The following is a 7,144-nucleotide window of genomic DNA, read 5'->3' as shown; positions in this document are numbered from 1 at the left end:
AGCCTCTGAGCGCTTTGCAGTGAAGCACAACATACCTCTGGGACAAGAAGAAGATGAAGATTGGAATGGGAGGCCAGGACAGCAGCAGCATCTGCACCCTCAAGGGCCCCTCTGCTGTCCAACACTTGGACTGCTCTGTGTCAGTGGCCTAAATTTACATTTGAGCTGGAAGCCAAGCTTTGCTGAAAAAACCTTCTCTATCCTTGGCGTGAACTAGGCAGAGTCCTGCGGGAGATGGACCTCCTACATCTCTGGGATCCACCCTGAAATTCAACCTGATTAAAACATAATTGATACCAAAACACATTGTGCTTGCCTCACCCGGCAAGTCTGTGGTGTGTGTGTGTGTGTGTGTGTTCATATATGTGTATTTAGGGTAGTAACAGATGGCAAATACTGGTGCTTCTGGAATCTCAGTTTATCCGTGTGGTTCAGTTTCCTATGTCATCTAGAAATTCTCAAAAGGGACAAGAGAAGGAGGGAACCTGGGGGCACCCTTGGACCCGTAGAGCTCTGAGGCTGCACGGAACACACCCATGCTTTGCTTCCGAGCTCTCTGCTCAGCTCCTGGTCGTTTACCCTTCACGACAGAGGACTCAGAAGCCTCGGGGTCCCCCGAAGACAGAAAAGGCACCCAAAAGGGCTCATGCTGGAATCAGTGCCTTGGAGGGCCTTGGAGCTGACTCAGGCAAGCTGGCCTTGGCTTGGGGTGCAGAGCGGCTCTCAGGAGCCTTTTGCCATGCCGAGTCCATATGTAGGCCTCACACAGACCAGTGGGACAAGTTAAATACAACTTCATCAGCCTGGGATGCCCACTATCAAGCTAAAGATGAAAAAGCCTGATGGCAGCTCCACCATCGGAGTCCTCACAGCCAGAAGCATTTTCAGCAGGAGTGAGGAGGCGGGGCAGCAGCTCAGGGAGTAAATGCAGAAAGGAGCACTGGTACTCATGGGTATCACTTCATTAAATGAGTAGATCCTCAAGGCTGCCATGTTGGAGACAGCGGGCAGCACGCCAGGAGAGAAGCCAGGCTGAGGCCTGGAAGGTTCTCTCCAGGCGGGCCACAGGATCCCCACCCGTGCGGGTCTACCTCTCACTCAGCCGGGAGCTGGGCCCTGTTACTCAAGCAGGAGCTGCACTGCTTGGCCCTGGCCTGTCACAGCCACCAGGAATGCACACCTATATCTTTCCATTTTGCAAGAAAAGCCAGAGATTTTTGTTTATACGTAAACTCTGATCTTTTATTGTTGGCTCATTTGAAAAGGAAGAGAAATCTGAGCATGGTCTGAACTGAGTATCCACACCTGGCGGTGCGAGGCACTGGATGCCTCCAGCTGTCCCCAGGCTCAAAAGTTACTGCTTGCCCCCTCTGACCCTAGTGAGTTAAGGCATCCTTGCTGCCACCCACCCATGCACAATCCTCCTCCTTCCTGTGAGGCACTGCTGCTGGGAGCCGCTCCCAGGGCCCGGTCTCGGCCAGTTCCCCCTTCTGATTTCCGACTTGGTATGCTCTGGGTGGGCAGTGGTAGTGGGGAACCTGGGTTTGCAGGTGGATGGGACTGGGCCTGGCAGGGAGTATCGAAGACGGGTGGAGAGAGCCCACACCGGGCGCTGCTTGCCAAGGAGGAGATGGAAAGGTGGCCCCGTTAGTGACTGTGAAACAGAAACAGAATCCAGAGTGGTGGGTGTGGGCTAGGAGGGGAGGCGCTGGCCCTGCAGGCCCCCAGCTGGGTATCCGAGGGTAACACATTCTCCCAACACTGCGGACAGATCCGCTGTGCCAGGAGCAAAAAACTGAGCAACCCAGTAAAAACGAATGTTTTTGCTATTAAGGAAACAAATGGTACGATGAGGATGACAATAAAAGGAAGACATTTCCATTTTCTAACTGACATTAGTCTCATGGAATATACGACTGCATTAATTTTCAGGAGAGTTTTGAAATAACTGCATTGTAAATAAATGGTCCCTGCTCTGCGTCCCGTGGTGAAAACGCTCTGCAGTCAAAGCTTCGGTAATTCAGGCGTGATATGTTCAGCCCCGCACAGAGAGCCGGCGCCCAGGGGCGATGTGGACTGGCTGATGTGGTCCTTTCTTCCGAACAGCTTTCAGTCCAGTGCTGTTAGATGTTCAGCAAGAACAAGCTCCCACATCGACTCTCTAGACAGTTTCAAGCAATGAATAAAAAGCTGTGTGCTGGAGCCTCTCCCGGAACACGTATCGCCTTGCACTCACCTGAGCATAATTCAAACCTCATTTCCCAGAACTCTGTGACCCTGCTACATGGTCCCTTGTTTTCAAGATTCCACAAGAAGATGCAAAGAACAGCGTCTTCCTGAGAGCGTCTTTAGGGTTTCAGACAGTAACGTGGTGCTTGCATTTGTTTAACCCTGTGCCTTCCTGAACTTGGGCGGAGGCTTCGATCGCTGTGTGCAGTGTGATCTTTCCTCCTAAGCCGCCTGCCTTCTTTCCCGATGTCCCTTCTCTCTGAGTACTGGACCGTCGGGAATTGAATACACATTGTCAGAAACGCAGTCACTCCTCTCTCCACCCCGATCTGTCCCTCCTGAAGTCAGGCTGTCACATCTGGCTTGTACTAAGTCTCCCCAGCCTTGGTGTTAACCACTGAGGGGCACAAAATCCTGAAGTTCTGCCCAGCGAGAAGGGTGAAGCCAAATGCTGGTGAAGTAAAATACATGTGATTAATGTCACCTTTCACTGTTTTCACTGTGGGGACCAGCAGAACCCAAAAAAACGGTACGGAGCCAGGGCAGTATTTTGGCTCTGAGAGACATCTTTCTGTCATGCAGTTTTGTTTAAGGTGACATCGAGTTGCTTGATATGTTCTCCAAGACGGCCCCACGTGGAGGGGATGCATTCCACTCACTTCCTGCGAGACCTTGCCTCTGTCCCGCGACAGCTAAAACACCAGCAGGGCAGTGCAGTGCCGGCCTCTCCAAGACACCCTGCAGGCTAGACCCTGTTTGGACACAAAATTCATGTGGCTTTCAACTCTTTATCATGTAGGATCTTACCAGTACAAAAATTGGAAACAGGCAGCTGATATTGTGAAAGACTGACAAAAATTCAGAGCATTCTAAGGAGCAAATCCTTTCAAGTGGAGATGACTGAGAATCCTAAGTGAGACCCAGGAGAGGCTGCGAGCGGCCCTGGTTGGGGGTCGAAGCAGGCGCTGGAGGCACCCCGGGCCTGGTCCCTGTCCTCACCCTGTCCTCTTACCCGTCCATCCGCGAATCTCGGCATCACCTGTGCCTCTTGAGCTCCTTTCTTACATCAGCTCATTTCCAAAGCTCTTGTGTAACAGACGTGTCTCCTATAACCTTACCACTTAACATCTATCTGTTAGTTAGCAGTACTGGGGCTTGAAGCACGCGCAGAAGCCCTTCCTGCTGCTTCCTCCCCAGCACCTGTACTTTAAATCTTGTTTAATCACACAGTGTTACTCAAAAGCCTATGCCGGGCGTGGTGGCATGCGCCTGTAGTCCCAGCTACTCGGGAGGCTGAGGTGGGATCGCTTGAGTCCAGGAGTTCTGGGCTGCAGGGCGCTATGCCGATCGGGTGTCCGCACTAAGTTCAGCATCAATATGGTGACCTCCCGGGAGCAGGGGACCACCAGGTTGCCTAAGGAGGGGTGAACCGGCCCAGGTCGGAAACAGAGCAGGTCAAAACTCCCGTGCTGATCAGTAGTGGGATCGCGCCTGTGAATAGCCACTGTACTCCACCTGGCAATATAGTGAGACCCTGTCTCTAAAAAAAAAAAAAAGCCTATGTTTTATGTTCTGATTTCTGTCATTATTATTATTGTTATTTTTAGGTGTTGGGGTTGCAACCCAGTACCCAGCACATGCCAGGCAAATGCTCTACCACTGAGCTCCATCCTTGCACCTATATTCTGACTCTAAATTTTTTTTTTTTTTTTGTCTTTCTGAAACAGTTTCACTATGTAGTTCAGGCTGGCCTTGAACTCACTGCGTAGCCCCAGGCTGGCCTCCACCGCGCAGCCTCCTGCCTCGACCTCCTGAGTGCTGGGATCACAGGTGTGTGCCACCACCCCCAGCCTCTGAATAATTTTGTGAATTTTCTCTAAAGCAGCTCAGGTTCCTGAAAAGTTCATATTGCCAGTTGCCACAATGAGCAGGTGCCTTCGGGAGTGCATTTTGGAGTGGTCCCGTACTCCTGGGGTCCCTGCTGGGTCCTGCAGGGCTCAGGGTCCAGGGCTGGGGGCAGAGCTGGGAGGCGGCACTGTCTGCTGCAGCCCAGGTCTCAGTGCAGGGGTGGGGGTGGGGGAGGCAACACAGGGCTGCGCCTCCTGCCCAAGGTGCAGGGCAGGACAGCTCAGGACTGAGTGGAGCCCCGCCCTGGTGTGGGTGACGGCTCTTTTACTTCATACAATCCTCTTGTTACTTTACTGGTCTCTATCTGCGTATGTCATGATCATGTGATCATGTTCTGTATCACAGTAGGCAACACATCTGCAGTCTTTGAACAGTCTCCCCTCTTCCTGTTATCTCTTCTTTATACTTTGGGTTACTCATGTAAGGGAAGCCAGGCGTGCTATTTAAGCTCGTTTGTCTGGTTTATCTCACTAAACATTAAGGTCTCAGGATGGTCCCATTTCCCTATAAACACCTCATGCCCATCCTTCTTTATGGCAGAGTAGTACTCCCTGGAGTGTGGATGCACTTTCTTCATCCATTCATCTTTGGATGGATGTGTAGGCTGCTTCCAAGGCGTGGCCACTGTGAACTGTGCTGCTGTAGAGGTGGTGCGCACAGCTCACCAGAGCATGAGGTCCTTAGCCCTTGGGGAGAAGGTACCTCGGGAGGAACAGCTGGAGCTTACTTTACTACGTCTCTGGGCCACAGTTCTCCTGTCTGACACCTCGGCTTCTTGCTCCTGTCCTTTCTGACCACACAGAACCTCCTAGGAGGAGGACACAGGCTCCAGTGAGCGGGGCACTGGGCAGGGCATCACTTTGCTTCTCCAAGGAGCTTGAAGCTGGGAAGAGGGGTGGGTGGAAATGGACAGAGCCATCATGCTCTGAGGACTAGGTCCAGGTGTGATGGCACAAACCTGTGATCCCAGCACTCAGGAGGGTGAGGCAGGAGACTGACAATTTAGCAACTTAGCAAGACTTCGCCTCAAAATTAAAAAATAAAAATAGCAGAATGCCTGCGGATGTAGCTCAGCAGAATCCCCTGGCCAGGCCCCAGCTCCCCAGAAAGCAGCCTGATACGGCCTCGTTATCTCCCTGCGGGCTCCGAATTCTGCTGCACCGTCAGCTATCTGAGAGCATCTGGGTATCTTTCAGAGAGCCCAGACGCTGCTGTCATGTGACTTCTGTCACAGCAGATAAAGAGCCCAGGGTGGGTGCAGCCTCTGAGTTTCTGTTTGTAAGCATGAATGATAAGAGCGGGGAGATAAAACCGCAATCAATCAAGTCATGGACGAGGCAGATTGAGAAGAATGTTTTTGATTGAGAATCGAATGTAAATTATGCCCTCACCAAAATCAGAGAAAATGTGAAGAATGCGAGGGAATTTTACAAACACAAAATCAAGCAAGAGAAGTGTGCGGGGTGGGCAGCGGCCTAGCTCCGAGGTGGAGAGCTCCCCCAGCGTGCACCAGGCCCCAACCCAACAGAGGGCTGCAACGTGTGTACACAGAAACAACTCGGCGTCTGTGAGTCCTCTTGTTAGGATGAAGCCACTTCTTGGGTACCTTGTTCATGAGTTCCCTTGTAAGTCTGTCCATGACAGCCTGCTGCCCTGAGCACTGAACCCCAGCCTGCACGCTGAGCTGTGTCTCAATCCCTTCCGTTTTTCAGTCAGAGACAGTGTCTCACTCTCACTGAATGGCCAAGGTGAGCTCAGACTTGGGATCCTCTTGCCTCAGCTTCCCAGAGTGCCAGGACTGAGGGCCTGCATAGTGGTACAATCTGCTTTTCATTGTCCTTTTAAAAACCCATAAGATTAAATGTTTCAGAAAAGCAGGACCAATATTTTTAACTTTTTTTTTTTTTTTTATTAATCAGTACTGGGGATCGAACTCATGACCGCCTGCTTGCAAGGCAGGTACTTATGCCGCTGAGCTAAATCCCCAGCCCCCAAATATTCTTAACATTTAAAAATGACCACTGAACATGAGACTCTGTAAGAAGCCCCTGAGGATGCTGGAGGGAGGCAACCCAGCACGAGCCTGGGTAACATCTGACTCCCCAGCCAGCCGTGGTGCCTCTGCATGGATGAGCCCTGGCTCCAGCGCTCCCTGGGGTGCTCAGCTGCTTCAAAAGACACAGCAGCTCTGCAAACCACTTCAGGCTTCAAACCCAAGGGTCGTCATCTTTCAGATGGTGTCAGGGCAGCTGCGGCTTTACCCTGGGTGCCTGCTCTGACTTCCCACATAGGTCCCCTTAGTCCCAGGGACCCCCAGAACCAAACCTGCCCACGGCCATGCAAGGGATGGTGCAGGAGTCAGTGCCCCTGCAAGGGCTCAACCCCGGAGCCCTCTCTGCGGCCTCACAGGAGTCCCAGCCAGAGGCACCCATTAGGGAGACAGAGCACAGAGGCTGTTCCGGCCTCTATGAGTCTCGGATGCTCGCTTTGGGGTGATTTGAGTGCAGCTCCCCCTTTCTCCTCCTGGAGCTGCTCCACCTCCTTCTCCTCCACCTCTGGCCCGCCCAATCTCTTCCTTAGTGGAACAGTTTCATTCTCCTTGCTGTGTCACTGGCCTTCCAAGCCTACCTCTCCTTCTTTATCTTAATGGCCTAAAAAAATAAAGCATGTTAACCACCTAGGAGAAATTCCAGTGCTGTTTTAGAAACAAGTTTTTCAATTTAAGAATGTGAATCATCCAAAATAAATAATGTATCTATGATTCCATCAACGTTTCCTCAACTCTGGTACTTTTGATAAAGTTAGGGTTAAAAATGCAGATGATTAAGTAATCAATTTCCTGAATATTTATACCTTTTTTGTTAACTACACAAATTATTTTGAAATAATTGAAAAACATTCATTTTGGTCCAGTCCTGAGTCTGAACAAGGACTGTGGGTCCTGGGGAATCATCCATGTCTGAAATCCTTGGTTCTGGGCTTCTGGCTCTGCTAGTGTTTCAGGACC

The sequence above is a fragment of the Cavia porcellus genome, unplaced genomic scaffold (genome assembly GCF_034190915.1).
Source record: "Cavia porcellus strain 051 isolate PalLab524CR breed Dunkin Hartley unplaced genomic scaffold, mCavPor4.1 scaffold_14, whole genome shotgun sequence".
Classification (NCBI taxonomy): domain Eukaryota; kingdom Metazoa; phylum Chordata; class Mammalia; order Rodentia; family Caviidae; genus Cavia; species Cavia porcellus.
Note: the sequence above shows the minus strand (reverse complement) of the source record.